We start from the raw sequence: 18,557 nt of genomic DNA, 5'->3' as shown, positions 1-18,557 counted from the left end.
GGTCCTTATGAATACCCCAGACCAGAAACCAGCACTCCACTTCTGTGTTGTGTGACCCCCTCCCTCCTTGCTTTACTTTTTAAAACTCTTCTTCTCCATCCCAGTATGCAAAAAGAGAGAGATCAGTCGATCTTACATGTTTACATATTTAAGTACTGTGGCCAAAGCAGCTCTTTGTGTTTGAATGGTTTTTAATTGTTTATTCTTCCACTAGTCATTAAGCCCGTTTCATTAACGGGCGCTAGAAGAGTGGTGTAGAAATGCTACGCGTGCACGCATGAGGCAGGAGATGAGGCTGATCATGCTGCCAATGTACGGCGTCCCCCCACTCATGGTGGTGGTGGAGGCGGCGCGGGGGGCCCCGCTCCCAGGCCGCCGCCACCTCCTCACGTCCTCTCGTGCCTGAGGCGAGCCCGGCCGGCCCGAGTCGCGGACAACGACGACCACAACGCCTTCGCCGCCTCCTGCTGCTGCCTCTCTGCCGCTTCCACTTGGCTGGCCCCGCTGAGGTCCCGCTCCGGCCCTGCTCTGGCCCCCGTGGCCTTCCCGGCTACCTCCGCCCCGCTCAGCCCCTCGTTCTTAGCCTTACCCCCTCCAAGGTTTTTTTCTCTGGCAGTCTGCCTGGCCAACTGCTTTTTCTGGCCGGCTGGCCTGCCGCCTGTCCCCACCCCCTTGCCCTGCCGCCCAGCTGCCGCTGCTTTCTTCACACACACCCGCCACTTTACCCGGCACCACTTTCTTCACCTCCACCCCCACCGCTGCCATTTCACTTTCCCCGGCACGGCTCTCTCCCCTGTCCATCCATTTCTGCCCGTTCGCTTTTTCCCCGGCAGCTCACTCGCAAACACCCAACATGGCGCCCGGCGCCCACTCCACTTCCCTCTCACACCGCCACGCATGCACAGAAGCCACGCATGTGCAGAACACCCGGCCTCTAGAGACACGGACACAGATACCCAGACACGGACGCAGGTACCCTAGCCTTTTATTATATAGGATTGGCTTTGGTGTTCAGATTCTGTAAGCTGCCTGCCTCAAATAGTTTTGAAGAGTTGAAACAACAATATTAGGCAAAAGGGGAGCGGGGGAGGAAGAGGAAAAAGAAGAGGTCCCAAACATACCAAATCCCAGAGACTGGAAGCCAAAAGTGGCCACTAAAAGGGATCACCAAAACATACCCAAGGCAGGGAGAGCTTGCTTGCTGGGGGAAGCGCTGCCACAGAAAAGAAACCCCTCCCCACACCTTCTGTTCCGAGCAAGGCAAGAACTGAAGTTTGTGTGTGTGGGGGGGGTGCGCCCCAGGCAGGAGACACACGCTGGACTGATCAGGGAGTGTGGTGGGATTGGGAAAGCGAGCAAGGGAACAAAAAGCAACACGCTCGCCTCCTAGCAATGCAATAGCTCTGGCCAGCAGATCCAAGAGAAAGGAAGGAAAGAAAGGGCGATTGCAAGCACCCCTCCCTTCCCACCTCCATACAACCCACTATCACCTCCTCCTCCAAGTGGAGGGAAGGCAAGAAGAGCAGATTTACAGTGAATCAGTGTGATGGCAGCAGAAGCAGGCATTAGGCAACTTTTCCATAACCATAGAGAAAAAGAGAGTCTGACACAAAAGTTCCTGCCTTGGGCTGAAGTCACCATTGCACTGGACAATGCACATCTCCCCACCCCATTTATTGCGAGCCCTCTTTTTCTTCCCCTCCCACCAAGGGGGAACAAATTAAGAAGCCAGACATGCTCATGCTTCTCTGAATGTAAATGAAGCAGCATATAGAATAGAGAATCAAAAAGCTGCAGAAACACACACACGAGAGAGATAGTTGGGTTTTTTTGAGAGAAGTTTACTTACTTGTATGTATCTATGTATGCAAATACAAGAATCAATAAGGAACGGTCAGCGGGCTGGCAGGCAGCAGCACACAGCAGACGAGGAAGTACCTACAGCAGCACGGGGACACCCAGCAGTTGCTGCTCTCTCCCCAACCCAGTCCACGTGGTTGTGGTGCCTGCATGCTCTAATTGAACTGGAGCGGCTGGGGCACGTACGCTTTCCGCCAGCCAATCGGCACCTGCAAGCCGCCCCCATGACCCACCCAGATTCAGAGCTGCTGCACTTGCATGAGCAGGGTGAGTGGGGGTGCCGCCCTGAGCCAGAGACAGCAGCGGTAAGCAGTGGGCCGGGCCGGTGGCACCCGCTGAACTGCCTGATTGAATTGGGGGGCTAAGTTTGTGGTTGTGGGCATGGGGCATGGCAGGCACTTTGCGCCATGCCCCTGCTAATGGGCGTCTGCTGTCCCTGTCACCCACTCAGATTCGGAGCTGCTGCGCCTGCGTGAGCGGGGGTGAGGGGGAGCGGGGGTGCAGCCTTGAGCCAGAGACGGCAACGGTAATGCAGCGGGGCTGCCTGAATGAATCTGGGTGAGAAATTATTTTGTTTTCTTAATTTGGGGGGGGGCGGGGCATGGCAGGCACTTTGCGCCCCCTTCAGCTGGCGCCTAGGGCACGTGCCCTGCCTGCCCTACCCTGATTACACATGTGGTTTTGATTTTGAAACAGTTCAGCAACAGTGGCATCCTCTATTTCCAACATCTCCTCCACCTGCGCCTGTGCAACTTCTTCCGTTGGTGGTAATTCTTCTTCCATATCTTGAGCTTGTGTTGCTCTTTGCAGTTCTTCCAGCTCAACTTCTGTGAATACTTTGTTTCTTATTATGAATCTTCTCTGGTCTGCTAGCCTTTGTTCTGTTATTTCTGTGTCTGGATGCTTCTCTTTCCAAATTTGGTACATTCTTTTTAAATAACCTCTTCTAGTTGGACTAGACTTGTAATAGCAGATCATTATTTCCTTGTTGGCATTTCTTGTATATTTTTTCCGGTTAAGTGACGTTTCTTCCAGTAACCTTGCAGTCTCCAGCCCTGGTTGCTCAACTGAAGATCCTGAGTCCTGTTGCCCACTTGCCACCAGATGTCCAGGGACTATAGCACCTGGCGCGGTCCTTGTTGACCCGGGTGACGACCGATCCGGTATAGATTTATTAAAGTTACATCTCACCATATTGTTGATGGGAGAGGCACTCTTTGTCTGGCTCCTCTGGTGAGACCTGTCCAGTATGGTTGGACCTCTGGCATAGCTCTCACCTGCCTCAGAGCACGCAAGCCCCACAACCACGCCAAGGTCGTGCCTCACTGGGGGATATGATGATGTTGATAATGATGATTAATTCAATTTCTATACCGCCCTTCCAAAAATGGCTCAGGGTGGTTTACACAGAGAACTGATAAATAAATAAATAAATAAATAGGCCGGCTCTCTGTCCCCAAAGGGCTCACAATCTAAAAAGAAACACAAGATAGACACCAGCAACAGTCACTGGAGGGACTGTGCTGGGGGTGGATAGGGCCAGTTACTCTCCCCCTGCTAAATAAAGAGAATCACCAAGTTAAAAGGTGCCTCTTTGCCAAGTTAGCAGGGGGACTATTTTTTCATGACAATAGCCTAAAAATCCAGTAACAAATCGGTAAAGTGTTTATTCTGAGTATGTAGCACTAGAGCAGGGTTGTAGCTCTAATTGAGCAGATGGGCTCAAAGAACCCAGGGACCCCAGCTCCTGAGGGCCCCCCAGCTCCACTCCTCCCTATTTTCTTCATTGTCTCCTTCACTCCAAGGGGCCACACACAGGCCCCCTCTCCACTAGCTATGCCCCTGCACTAGAGGCAGCTGGAATCCTTCTAACTAGAATGGTGTTTCTGTAGCAGTGAGATAACCTGGTATTTTGTGAGTGGAGAGAGTCTGTACCAGTGAGAGCTGAGAGAAGGAGTAATCAGTGGATTGTGGCCAAAGTTACTTATCTGGACATGTTTGCTCTACTGATAGTGATAGCTTTGCATAAATATTTGGGTACCTATAACATGAGAAATTCTACCATTTCATCCAATTTCTCCATGCCTTCTGCAGACCTCCTCTTATCTGTCTCTATAACACATAATTCTACAGCATTGGTAAGCAATGCTTTGCTTGCTCTGAAGTCACTTCATACATTGCACAGTACCAGTTCTGGATTGCCACTAGGTGAACAGGAACCAAAATATATGCTAACATTGGAAGCTGCCTCCTATGTAGCAGAATTCCACAAATCTAGTTGCCAGGGCATCAGTGGAAACTTCCTGCCCTGGAACACAGCACAAAAATCCCCTTCTGTCTCCTGAGTTGCCTCTTGCAGAGAGAAAAGTTGGGTTTTTAAAACTCTTATCTGGCCTAAAGGACAACCCTGCCCATTCCCAGCTTCTCTGAGATATACCAAAAACAAGGGAGAGGGTTTGCTTATCACTTTGCCTCGAGTTTCAGGAGGCAGAACTAGCAAAAGGAACCCACACTGTTTCTGCCTACTCCTAAAGTCAGCACAAAGAGAAACAAGATCCTACCCCAACTACTGCATTTATGATAAGCACTTTCCATTCATCTTGCACATTGTACGAACTGTTTGGGAAGTGGGAAGCAACAAGAGTGAATTGTGCCATTTCCTTCTTTCTCTGAAGCCCTTTGAGAGAAAAAAACATGCCGCTATCCTCTCTGCAGCCAGAGAATTGGGTCTATGTGCGCATTTGTGTCTTGTTTCACTTCACCCTGGGCTTGGCGTTTTCCAGATTACAAGATTTGCACCGCTTAAAGTGTTGCAAAGTGCAACAGTATTAGGCAGAGGCTGGAAACCGCAAGCACAGTGTTTTTCAATGCATTTCTCAATGTATCGTGACAGGGTTGTGGCCATTCAAATTGCCCACCTCTGCAGCAGTTTTCTAGGCAGGGGCTGTCCATATTCCACTGGAATCACATTCACTGCCCCTCCTCCTCCTCCATTTCGGGCCAATGGGATTGCAGAGTGGGAATGAAGAGAGGAAGTTAAAAGAAAATTCTCTGGGCGCTTTTGTGCAAAACCGCCACTAGGGGGAGCACCACAGAGCAAATTGCAATCCCTTGATTGCCTCTATATTAAGGAAACAGAAAAGGATTGTGCATTTGTGCAGGAACCCGAGCAAAAAGTAAACAAAAAAAAAATCATATACAGAGAGGGGCTTTAGATATTAACAAATCCTTGAACTGCAGAATGAGACATCCACATGGCATTGAGAACAGTTTGAAGACCTGCTGGTGAATGATTCACACTGGGCTTCCTTGCAGTAAACAAGGGGTGGGGGGAGTTCCATTGCTTTGCAGTAAACACTGGGATTGCACAGAAGTAAATTATTCAGTTCAATGGGTTTCTTCTTAAGTGGCCAGATCTGTGCTTTCTCCAAAAGCAGCCTGCCAGGAGCTCGCCCTATCTTTGGAGGGTGTGCACGGGGCCCCCGTCTTGTTCTTCTTTGCCACAAGTTCCAGTACAACAGCCCCAGTGCCTGTGCACACACCCGCCGCCAAGCCCATCTAAGAGACCTCTAAGAAGAGAGGCTGCTTTTCTGGCCCCCTCTCTGAATGTGTGCATTGGGGAGGAGGCAGGCAGGCAGGGAGGAGGTGGGGCTCTTTCCAGAGGCTGAACCCCCCCCTCCCCATTCCGTGGCTCCCCTCCAACCCAAACTTGTCACCCTCCCTCCCTTCCGTCCCTGCCCACCTGCCCGCCTGCTCCACTGTCTACACTACACTACGTTGCAATGCACAAATTATGGAAGAAGCCTCCTAAAAATGGGAAAATACAGCTACTTTCCTGCAACACATTTACCACGTTACAGGGCTGGAATGTATCCATAAAAATTGAAAGAAGGCATTGGAAATATGGATGGCACCCTGCTGACAGAGCAGCAGCCACAATGTCAAAATATGGGCAATTTGGAGGGGCATTTAGCAGACATGTTGCGAACATGTTGCAGGGAGAAATCTGGGAAATGCCCTTCAGAGAAACAGAAGCAGTTCAAATCCCTCTTTCTCTTTCTGCTTCTCCCAAAGCCACTGCAAGGTGAGAGGATGTTCCCAACCCAACCATGAGTTGTCTGAACATCCTAGAAGCTTTCAGAGAGGGGAGGAGTTTACAGCAGCTTCAAATAATGACTGGCTGGTAAGAGAAGCAAACCTTAGTGGACCTCATATGACACACATATTTTTGAACATAAAATGGCATGGCAGTAGCAGGGGAGGAAGATGTCTCCAGTGCCACATGGTTTACAGAGACTTCCACCTCCTCTGCAGCCCCGCTGCCATATCCCATGTCATTTTTGAGGATCCCTTGACCTTCATAAGCATCTTTGCAGGGGAGAAATCCACAGTACTTAATTTTGCTCAGTGGAACTCTGCCTGGTCACTGGGCCATTTTGACTACTCCTTTTGCTCTTTTTGCTTTTGTCTCTGTTCACTCCCTGGTCCTCCATGCATGCCAACGGGAAAGCCCCACGTCTGTTCCTGCCTTGCCAGAGCTCTGAAGTTGGCATTCCACCAACACCACCTTCGCTTTGCTTTCTTCTGTAGTTGCTTGGCTTCACTTTCAGCTTTCCGGTAGAACCCTGCCCATTCACTGGGCCACCCTGACATCTTGCTGTTCATTTTTCTAAAGTTCTTCTTGCTTGCCTTCCCAGTCTCTGCTCACTTCCTGGGCTTCCTCACATGCCAGTGGGAAGGCTCCAAATCTGTTCCTGACTACCACCACCACTCTCTGCCTGCCTGGGCTCCACTGACCAACTCTGAGTGAGCTCCAACACAGGGTGCCATGCTGCCAACCTGCAGAATGGTGCCAAGCCAAAGCATCTCCAGGTCTCTGCCACCTGCCCGCCCACAACTTGAAGCCAAGCTCCAGCCACCACCACTACCACCACCGCTCTCCACCTACCCAGGCTCCATTGACCAACTCTGAATGTGTTCCAGCACAGAGGGTGTTAAAGCATGGGGTGGGGTGCACAGTGGACTTCCACTGTGGACTTCTTGGGTGCCAGATTTCATAACTGCATTCTGGAAATATAATGGTGGGAGGCAAAGGGGGCATGCTGTTACCCCTTTTCATGAAGACAAAGGGCATATTCCTCCACATGCTGGTTGAATGATGGTCCAAGGAGGATCTTCAGCTTCAGATTTTTGTAAAAGTTCTGGCTTCTTTCAAAACTGTTTCTCCAATTTTAGCCATTTTAACAACACTTTCAAAACTTCACCAGCAATCAGAGGATTGATAAATTCTCTTCAAATTGACTGCAGGGGGCCCTGACCCCTTTCCCCACATGTGTGGCATGTTTCAAGGCTCTAGAGACAAACTGTGATTTTTGGTGATTTTTTTTTAATTTCCCCATTCACTTCTATGGGGAAGAATCCTATTCTATTTTGCTAATTACAAAATCCCAAAGTATTTGTGGAATTAATTTAATATTTTGGAATTAATTCTGACAAAAATCAAATTTGGATTGTTCCAATTTTTTCCATTTTGGGGCAAGTTTGGATAACATCTGATTTTCCGAATCAAAATTTGCACATATGTAGAAATTTCTTTTCCAAGCACCAATATGGAAATATAGCTTCAGTTTGCAAAGTTTTATTTCCCATCAACTCTTTGGTGAGTTATGGCAAGAGGGGACCTGACTTTAGAGAACAACATGAAACTATATTCTTCTGTTTGCTCTGTACCACTATCTTGGTCTATTTTGTAACTTAACTTGGATGTTGGAACTGGAAGCCCCACTTACTTTGAATTGGAAAGGCCCTGTACTAATTGACAATAGACAGTAACAAAAGAAGTGCTTACCATAGAAGCCTTTGTTTAAAGGCTCCTTTGGAGTGGGGGGGGGGGACTTTCAGAATACTATGAAAAGAGACTGAACAAATCTTTAATCCTCTTCAGGTCACACAGCTGGCAGAGTGAATAATAGCAAGGGGGCTTTTTCACCTTTTAGTTCTGCTAAACCAGTAACATAACTTGAAATGAGCTAAATACAAAGGCCAAGAAAAGGGGTGGTTCCTTCCCCCTCCACCTCCTGTTTTATGTTAACTGGTGAATTTCTCACATATTTGCACTGCAGCTATATATAATCCTATTTGTCTAATTCCCACAAGCCATCCGAGTTAAAAATGCAGGATTTTACAGTTTTGACAATAGCATGTGGAAATGATACAATTTATACTGCCCCCACCCCAAGAAAAGTAGAACATCTCCCTCCCCCCACCCATTTTACCTCCTCCATTTAATGGCCCTGCTCCTTTGTGGGTATCAGTGTGAAAATCTTCCTCTCATGCTACAGACCCTTTTTCCTATTCAACACTAGACTGCACACGATAATTAAACCTTGGGGGCTTGGGGGTTTTGGATAGAAGCATAAAGAAAGGCTGTGTGCAGGCTTCTTCCCTCTATCTCTAGCCTCTTGCTGTGGGGATTTTCTTTGGTTACACATGGCTTCACAGGTAAACATGCTTGAGAAAAAAAATTGACTGGAGGGAATTGAATTAGCACCCTAGATGTTGCTTGTAATGGGCCAGTTTGCCTAATGAGAGGAGCATTATTACAGTCAAAAATGCTGCAAAAAATATTCACGGTAGACTTACTAATCCCTTTCCTATAATTTAAGGCGACCTTTTGCCTGAGTTCTGTCATGATGTGGTTCATAATTAAAGCAGCCCAAAAAATTAAGATTTCACCCTAGGCCATTTGTGTTGAAGCTAGTGGGTCTGAATCTCCAAATGTGTCTTGTTCCAACCAAACCTGAGTCACACATCATCTCTAATATAAAAATGTTATTCAACACAACAATAGTATTATTATTTATTTATTATTTATTCAATTTCTATAGTGCCCCTCCAAAAATGGCTCAGGGTGGTTTATTATTATCATACAGATAAATAACAAATAAATAAGATGGAGGCCTATCCCCAAAGGGCTCCCAATCTAGTTTACACAGAGAAATAATAAATAAATAGGATGGATTCCTGTCCTCAAAGGGCTCATAATCTAAAAAGAAACATAAGATAGACACCAGCAACAGTCACTGGAGGTACTGTGCTTGCAGTGTATAGGGCCAGTTACTCTCCCCCTGCTAAATAAAGATAATTAACCCATTAAACGGTGCCTCTTTGCCAAGTTAGCAGGGGTAGACACCTAATCAGAAATACCAAACTATATGGACTTCAACTGTCATTTTTCAGCTGATCACCTGTTTTGATTTGATTGATAATAAGAAAAAGCCCTCAGTTGTAAATGTTCGTCCCCAACTTCAAAAGGGCTTAAATAACCCAGAGGTTTCCAAAAAGGCTGCATCTGCATGCCTTTGTAAGACTTGTTAGAAGTTCATGACAAAAAAGTTGATATTGTGGTGTCATATAAAATAAATGGTTACAGTGTTGTTCATACATACAGTGTTGGGCTTGATTCCTAGCTCTGCCTGATTCTTAGCTGTGCCACAGAACAACATGGTGGTGGGGGCACATGCTGATAAGAACATAAGAACAGCCCTGCCGGATCAGGGCCAAAGAGGCCCATCTGGTCCAGCATCCTGTTTCACACAGTGGCCCACCAGATGCCGCTGGAAGCAATACAGGCAGGAGCGGAGACACTGGAGTGGCCCTCGCTGTCTCACCTCTTCCTCGAAGGCGGCCAGCTGGAATATTTTTACTCATAATTGCCCCTTCGGTATTATTACTACTACTGGTATTAGGCAGTGAAAGCAGCTCACAGCCCAACTGTTAAAATATATACAACAATATCCATATCTTTGATTAGTACTTTAGAGCGAAATTCGAGTAAATTTCACTCTAAATTATTCCTCAAAAAAAATCTCACTTCCCTCCAGGGAGTTTCCTGGGAGGGCTGGCTACTAGCTCAGTGGTAAATATATGTTTTGCATACACAAGGTCCTAGACTGAGTCCCTGGCATCTTCAATGAAAGGGATTTTGGGTAACTGGGCTGCAAATGGCCTTTCTGCCCGGGAGTCGTCAAGAGCAGACAATATTGGAGCAGATAGACCAGCATAAAGCAGCTTCATAATTTACTTAGACAGATGTCTGCGACACACAGGAGATCTTGCTTCTCTCTGCTCCTGCAGTTCTGGAGAGATTCTGTAACTCCTTAAGGGAGCTGCCACCATCTAACCTCTTCCATGCTACTAGGGAGTTCCTGTCACAGTCCTGATATTATTCTCACTGCTTTCTTTCCTAACACATAAAGAAAGCCCTTCAGTATAATTATGCACATCGTTCTGGGCACAATTTCCTCCTTTCCTTGTTGGCTTGCTTTCCATGCATCAAACTCCATCTTAGAGTTGGTCTAGATGTTTCATTTAATAAAGATTTGATTGATTGATTGATTGATTGATTGACTGATTTCTATACCGCGCTTCCAAAAATGGCTCAGGGTGGTTTACACAGAGGAATAATAAATAAATAAAATAAACAAGATGGCTTCCTGTCCCCAAAGGGCTCACAATCTAAAAAGAAACATAAGATAGACACCAGCAACAGTCACTGGAGGTACTGTGCTGGGGGTGGATAGGGCCAGTTACTTTCCCCCTGCTAAATAAAGAGAATCACCAAGTTAAAAGGTGCCTCTTTGCCAAGTTAGCAGGGGTTAAAGGCATAGTATGTGATCCCTGAGGCCACCACCATCCTTAGGGGCAGTGGGTCAAGGGCAGTTTTTTCTCCCTTTTCCTACCAACACTGGCCCAGCGCATAGGTCCCCCTTGCTACAGCAATTGCCCTCAGACTCATCCAGGCCTCACAGTGCATCCTGCTTGGCAAACCAGAAAAGAACACAGCCCAGTGAGAGTCACACCACTGTGTGCAGCCAAGCCGAGCAAGGGTGGCACAAGGGAGGCAAGTACCCCCCATCCACCCATTTCTGTTTCAGAACTCTAATATGTGGGAGTTCTGAAACAGAGCTCATTCACCCATAAATGCACTCCCCCCCCTTCTGTGCCCCTTTTTTTCTGGTGCTGCCACTGTAGCAGAGTGCACCATAGGGCCCAGCGGAGTCAAAGGGCAGCTGCCGGCAGGAGAGCTGGCAGGTGAGGAGAGCTGGTCTTATGGTAGCAAGCATGACTTGTCCCCTTAGCTAATCAGGGTCTGCCCTGCTTGCATATGAATGGGAGACTAGAAGCGTGAGCACGGGAAGATGGATGGAGCCACTCTGAGAAGAGCAGAAGGTTCAAAGTTCCCTCCCTGGCTTCTCCAAGATAGGGCTGAGAGAGATTCCTGCCTGCAACCTTGGAGGAGCTGCTGCCAGTCTGTGAAGACAATACTGAGCTAGATAGACCAATGGTCTGACTCAGTATATGGTAGGGATGAGCCAGGACTGGTCCGGAGGCCATTCTGAAGGCCTCTGAACCGGTCCGGACATGAGAGCGGTCCGGCGGTCCGGCACTGGCGTGGGGGGCTCTTTAAGGGCAGGGGAGGGTGTACTTACACACACCCCCACAGGCACGTTCATTTAGTAAAGCTTTTGGGGCGGCAGGATACCTCCCTGCCGCCTCTTCCCCCAGTCGTCGGCAAAAGGCTTCACAAAGCCTTTTGCGTGTGTGCACGTCACGTCTCTGCGATGCGCGCATGCATATGACACGGAGACGTGACGTGCGCGCGCGACGTGCACACGCGCGAAAGGCTTTCTGAAGCCTTTTGCTGATGACTGGGGGAAAAGGCGGCAGGGAGGTATCCTGCCGCCCCAAAAGCTTTACTAAACAAATGCGCCGGCGGGGGGGGGGGTAAGTACACCCTCCCCCGCCCTTAAAGAGCCCCCCACACCAGTGCCGGACCTCCAGACTGCGGTTCTGTGCACATCTCTAGTATATGGCAGCTTCCTATGTTCCTGTGTCCCTATACTGTGGCAGGTAGGAGTCCTGCTCCAAGCTGGCAGTGACGGGGAAATTATTATTATTATTTATCATTATTATTATTATTACATTTATATCCCACTCTTCCTCCAAGGAGCCCAGAGCGGTGTACTACTTACTTAAGTTTCTCTTTCACAACAATCCTGTGAAGTAGGTTAAGCTGAGAGAGAAGTGACTGGCCCAGAGTCACCCAGCTAGTTTCATGGGTGAATGGGGATTTGAACTCAGGTCTCCCCGGTCCTAGTCCAGCACTCTGACCACTACACCACGCTGGCTAGAAATGGAGATTCTAGGCAGGAATCTCCATGCTACCAGTGCTTCTTGCTGGGGTCTCACACTCTCCTCCCATTGTCCTGTGCCCCGTACCCCTAGATGACCCTGCAAAATTCATTCTCACATGAATTGGGTCTTTGGATAGTGAGTTTCCCATGCTCCATAGGCAGACATCGTTGGTATGGAGTAGAGTTGTGGACTTTCACTGCATGATGGCCCCTATACACACAGTGAGTTATACTAAATGATAGGGCTGTGGATGGGTTGAATTTGTCATGCAGATGTGAATTCTCATGGAAAGTGTAAGATATAGACCAGCTTTTTCTAATCCTTTCCACACACTAAAGAATGAGGCGGTAGGGCCACAGCTGAGCTTCATGTCTGTGTTGTAGCAGCGAGAACTAGCTCACACATGCATGGTTATCACTTGGTGACTGCAACATCAAGTGATGATGACATGCATGAAACAGCCATTTCAGATAAAACACCACAAACAGAGCCTTCATAACTATCATCTCACATCATCACCTCTACCAAGATCCATTTCAGTGGAGGCAGCTCACACATTCAGCTGATAGTTTTCAATTGATCTGACAGACATTTATGAATTGGCCCTGAGAGAGTCAAGATGGCTGGCTCCAAATGACAGGATATCTATTTCCAGTAACTGTACAAACCAGTAATCAGCTAATCATACTGAGGATGTATTTCAACAAAAGGTTTTCTTTCACAGATGTGTTTTTCTGTACTGCTTATAATATGGTACCACTGGGGGGCTGCTCAAATTATGGAGGAAAGTGTAGTGGGGTCTTAATGTAATTCATGAGTCTCATCCTCTGATTCCCCCCAGTGTTAATCAAATCTGCCCGCAGCCTCCTACAAACAGAGCCATCACAAAAACTACGGGTGTCAGGCCCCCTCTGGCCTACCTGTAACTAGATCCCTAGATAGGGAATTTTTACCTACTGCTGTTTGTTTCTGCCAAAGAACTGCTGTAGGATCTTCCAGTGGTAATGTAACTCCAGAGCTGAAAGGCCTTGAATATGCTAAGATCAAAACACACACAATCTTAAGTATGATTATTTAGAAGAAAGTCCCTCTGAGATTATGGGGGAATTACACCCTAGTAGATGATGTAAGAATTGCAGCCTGAAAACAGGATCCAAAGAGATCCATACACTCTAATTGTATGCAGATATACTCAGAAGTAAAGCTCACTGGATTCCATGTGATTTATTCCCACATAAGTGTGCAAAGGATTACAGCCATAAGGTTTGGAGATGAGATTCATTGAGGTCTAGGGGAGTTCCAAGTAGGGGTGTGCGAAATGGCTTGGCTCAAGCTCGAAATGGCTTAGCTCAAAGGCAAAACCTTGAGCCAAACCAGCCAAGCCAGTTTGGGCCCAGTTTGCCCATCAAGAGTGGCAGGGCGCTGGAAAATTGTTTTTTTTTTTTTAATGGTTACTTACTGCCACTGAGGCGTTGGCGGCCTTGGGGGATACTGCAGCAGCCATGATATGGGAGGTCACACAGATGGCCAGTAGACATGCATGGCAGCCCAAAACATGGCCACCGCATGTGCACACACAGGGCCAAAACCACCACAAAATGTACCAAGACAGCCTGGGGGGAGGCCAGCGGGGGGAGGGGAGCTTCTGGAGACCCTCCCCATGGCCACCAAAACCTCCCCTAGGCCGCCAAAACCTCAGCGGCAGTAAGTTGCCATATTTACATTTTTAAATTTTACTGCCCCCCCCCACCGCCCCGAGCCAGGCCTGAACTGATTCGAACTCAAACTGAACCGGGCCTGGCGACAGTGTGCACAAAACTGAACTGGGCCCTGTTCGGCTTGAGTCTGGTTCGATTCAAGCCAAACCAAGTTTTCTGGTTTTATGCACACCCCTAGTTCCAAGTGAACAAACAGGTCTAGACCCCAACTACAAACCTCACTGAAGGGATTTGGGCTAGACTAATACTTTTATTTTTACTGTTTCATCTTTGAAACACGGATCCCGCCCCACTCGGATCCCGCCCCAGTGATATAGCATATCACTGCATGAAATTCACTACAGTTGCAAAGCAGTTTGCCATGGGGAGCAGACTGCAGTTCTAGGGAAACAAATCTAAATCTCCCCTCAGGCTCAGGGAAATAGTTTTACAGGCCTGTGTGTGTGTGTGTGTGTGTGTGCATATGGGGGTGGGGAGAGAATGCATATTCTACGCCCTTCCTTATCTCTCAAGAGGTTTGTATTTAGTACATACTGTTGACTGAAATCTTTGCCCAGAGGAATTCCAGAACACCAAATGGTTGCATGAAGTGGGTGTCAGTGTTTGTTGCTGATTGGCCAATGGGCAATGGGGGGGAGCAGGGATGGGGTAGGTGGTGTAGTTACTTAGCTGAGTTTTATTTTAAAGAAACCAACTTTTATCTCCAAGACCACAGCTAATGTACCTCTCACCACCTTCTCTTCCACCCCAAGTGCCTCCTTATCTTGGGTAATCAGGATGCAGGAATTCATCCTCTGTCCCTCTTTACAGCTCTCTTTCCAGTAGTGTTACTAATTGAAATACATACCATTAGATAAAAGGAGCTGCCATCCCAGTTTCAGGAAGTAGCTTTAAGTACAAGCAAATATTCAAGTTACTTAACAACCCATATATGAACTCAATGACATCTTTCATCTCTCAAGATATGAATTAAAAAAGGCCTGGCTTTGATCTGGAATTAAGCAAACCTTACTTTAAATCAACCTACCATGGGATTTTATTAGGAGTAGTAATTAGTAGTTAACATAGCCAGGAATATGGTGCTGGAAAGCTTTAAAATGCAGTGCTGGGTTGGGACACATATTTCTCACATACTTGACATTGAATTAAAGAGCAGTTTCTGATCCACAAGGCACAGGAAAGCTATGCAGAAAATATTTCACTTCAGTGGCTTTATGGGGAAAATGTCACACCTTCATTCCACCCTGAGTTAACTGTAGCTTATTTAGTTTAATGGATCCTAAAGACAAATTAGAATAAAAGTTACAGTTAAATTGTGTACCAAAAATCTTAAAACAGATGTGTTTCTTAAAAAAAAAATGCAAGAAATACAAGTAGGCATCAGAAGTCCTTTTTAGTATAAATGTTCTTCATATGTTGCTATGTTGAATGTAACGTCTGTATAACAACTTCTCAAATGTCCAGATTCCCTCTTACTTACATACTGTGGAACAGATGTTGTCCTGCTTTTTATTACTTTAATTTATGAACCTTGCATATGCTGAGTTTTGAAATGAAAGCTATAGAGGACTTCACTTCTACTTGGAGGCTTTCTGTATACTCTTACCGTTTTTTTCCAACTTCTGTTGGAGGGATTATTTGGGGTTATTTTCCCCCCTCCCCATACCTATAAATATCATATTTCGTATTAGTAAGTTAAAAATAACTGATCCAAAAGAGTTCCATTTTGGAACAACCGAGTTAGACCCCAAATAGCCTAGTTGTAGGAATATGCAAGATCCATGTTGGGAGGAAGGGGTTTCTTGTTCAAATGATCTAATGAAACAAAATGCAATTAAAACTAACAAGGCAACAAAGTACCCCCTCTTGGGGTTCATAAACACGCCTGTGGGAGCTCTGAATTAAGGATAAGAGACCAACATGTCTCTAATTGTGTCTTGTTTAACTTGACCATTTAAACAGCCAATGTTTTTTCAGAGCAAATTAGTTCAGGGGCCAACTCCTGTTTAACTTTCAATATGGATACACAGGCACTGCTTCAGTCATTGAAAGAGTTTCCCAATAATAAGGCAAGATGTGTGAATCAACAGATTTACAGTGTTTGGATTTATGCTTTAAAAAATTACAAGCCAAATTCTTTCATGCATATGTTTAAAATATCTTATAGTCTTTCATGCTTATTCTGAACATATTTTATACATAACCTCAGGCAGTCTAATTGAAATCAATGGCTCTCCATGCAAAGCAAGGCCTCTTTATATGGTTTAATTTGTACACTGGAACTGAGTACAACATACATTCACACAGTGTTACTTATGAATGGAGCATATGTATGTGTGTGTGTATACACTGTGCATCCAGATATTATTCAGCGTGAGTGAAATGGTTAATATGCACATTAATTAATACCATTCTGTACAACTATTTATTTTATTGTGTTTACATCTTTCACTTCCTCTAAAAATTATATTTGGGTTTTATCAGGGGCGTAGCAAGGTTGGAGGGGGCCCAGAGACAAGATTTTAAAATGGGCCCCTCGCTGATATACACACACAAACACACTTTACAATCTAGGTTTTTTTACTCTCTGCTCCTGCCGATCTGCAAGAGAGTCAACATAATTCATAGGGGGTGCAACATGAGCGGGTGGGGAGTCATGTGATGTGCCTCTGGGGGGCCCCTCGAGGCAGTGGGGCCCCAAGACAACTGCCTCCCCTTGCCTAATGGTAGTTATGCCCCTGGGTTTTATCCAATTTTATTATCACAATGGCCCTATGAGGTAGATTGGGGATGACAGGCCTAAGGTCACCCAGTATGCTTTATGGTTGAGAGGGATCTGAATGCAATGCAGAGGCCAAATCTAATCCATTCTAACTCATAGAAAGCTAGATTTGGCTCTGCATAACTTGGGTTCAGACTCTCACATACAGAGAGTGAGTGACTTGCCTAAGGCCCTGTTCAGGCATTTAAAGAGAACTCTGTCAAACACGGAATTCCCACTCCCCAGCCTGCCTCTCATTCTCCTGACCCACTCTTCACACTTAGAGCTGTATTCGTCTGTAGAGAGAAATGCTGTAAGCATGAATGCTCCCTTTCCCATGATCAGGAGTGACCCCCAGCCTCCCAATAACGGAAATGGAAGCAGTCACACTTACAGTATTTGTCTTTGCAGACAAACACTGCACCAAACATGAAGAGCTGGTCGAGAGAGTGAGTGATGGTCTGGTGGGGGCGGGGGGGACTTCTGATCCGCTACCAGCCCTGTAAGGGTGCTTGACGGTGTTCTCTTTGAACATCTGAACAGGGTTAATGTGTCCATGGTATGAGCCTCAGCTCCACCCACCCACAGAATAACCTTAGGGATGAGTGGGCTGGGTGGTCACCCAGGATGCCTACCTGAAAGGGCCATTGAGCTGACCTTGGTGGCCCACTGCAGTGAGCTGGGGGTGGGGGAGAGGCAGAACCAGGAAAGAGCTTTCTCTGCCTGATTTCTCTCCTAGATAGTCCGCTCCTAAAGAGAGAGAGAGAGGTTAGAAAAAGGATGAAAGGAAAGACCTGGAGAGTGGGCAGAAGACTGAACGAAAAGCTGCAGAAGATATGGAAGTCTTGATTGGGTTCCCAGAACTGGAGCAGGAAAGCAGGGAAGAACTGGAGCACTGGCAGCAAAGCAGCAAAGTATGGACCTTTCATTGCTGGAAAAAGGCTAGAAACAGTAGGGCCTATTATATGACTAAGTTTGCAAAGGATAAATATGACAACTTCATCTGTGAAATAAACATAATAAAATGTTGCAGAGAAATTACTTATCTAGAAGTAATTGTAAAGGAAGCAACTTTAACTGAGAAACAACAGTTTGGTATTTATTACTAACTAAAACATAGGCTAAGAAAACAATAAACAGTTTCTTATGCAGAGAGAAGGAGAACCTCTCTGAATCCAAGACAGCAGGTAAGAAGCAGACAAACAAACCGTGACTCCACCCGCAAGCCACTACATATACACATGCAAACACAGACAAGAATGCCCCACACAAAGAACTGAGGCAATTATGGATGTGCATGGAACCGGGTGGGGGAAGTTCGAAGGGGGGGGGACTTTAAGCGCAGGGGAGGATGCACTTACCCCTCCCTCTGCTTTCCCCCCACCGGCACTCCGTTTGGAAAGGGACTGATGGAGCGGCAATGTACCTTTCTGCCGCCCTGTTGCTTCCTCAGTCCCGACGTCACCGGAAGTACCCCATGTGCCTGTACGTACACTGCCGTCCCAGTGGTCCTTTTCCAAATGGAGCACTGGTGGGGGGAAAGTGGAGGGAGAGGTAAGTGCACCCTCCCCCACCTTTAAAGCCAACCCCCCCCCGCCTTCGAACCGGAGGAGCCACAGGTTGTTCAAGCCAGTTCAGAGGCCCATAAAGGGCCTCCGAACTGGTTCTGTGCACATCCCTAGAGGCAATGTCCTTGGCAAAATCCCAACATTCCCCTTCTCATTGTCTCATTCTTGAATTCTGAGTCCCACATTTTGTTTTATGGTGTGATGCATTCTTTCCTTTTCCTGATTGCAGCAATTTATCTGTCTAGGAATCTGGCATGCCTTCAGTTTTGTGCCAGTCTATAGGTTCTGGCATTTTATCTTCTCTAGATGACAGTGACAATCTTTTAGGTTGAATCCCTTTATTAATACTGCTTGAGCATCTCACTTCTTATTCCATCTCCATCTCCCCTTCTTGATTGAATCTCTCTGGTTCTGTCTCCATCTCCCTTTCTTTATTGAGTCTCTCTAATATAT

The 18,557-nt window shown here is 46.7% G+C and overlaps 1 long non-coding RNA gene across 1 annotated transcript in view; it reads left to right on the top strand.

The window, feature by feature from the left end:
* Positions 1-17,520, top strand: part of LOC128345659 (uncharacterized) — a 31,247-nt gene extending 13,727 nt beyond the window's left edge. The window contains exon 3 of the long non-coding RNA XR_008316569.1: positions 17,276-17,520. This is a non-coding gene — a long non-coding RNA (uncharacterized LOC128345659). The remainder of the gene's footprint in view (positions 1-17,275) is intronic.
* Positions 17,521-18,557: the final 1,037 nt, after the last annotated feature.

The sequence above is a fragment of the Hemicordylus capensis genome, chromosome 1, assembly GCF_027244095.1.
Source record: "Hemicordylus capensis ecotype Gifberg chromosome 1, rHemCap1.1.pri, whole genome shotgun sequence".
In the NCBI taxonomy this organism is placed as follows: Eukaryota; Metazoa; Chordata; class Lepidosauria; order Squamata; family Cordylidae; genus Hemicordylus; species Hemicordylus capensis.
The sequence above is the reverse complement of the archived record's forward strand: the minus strand, read 5'-3'. Positions and strand labels throughout refer to the sequence as shown.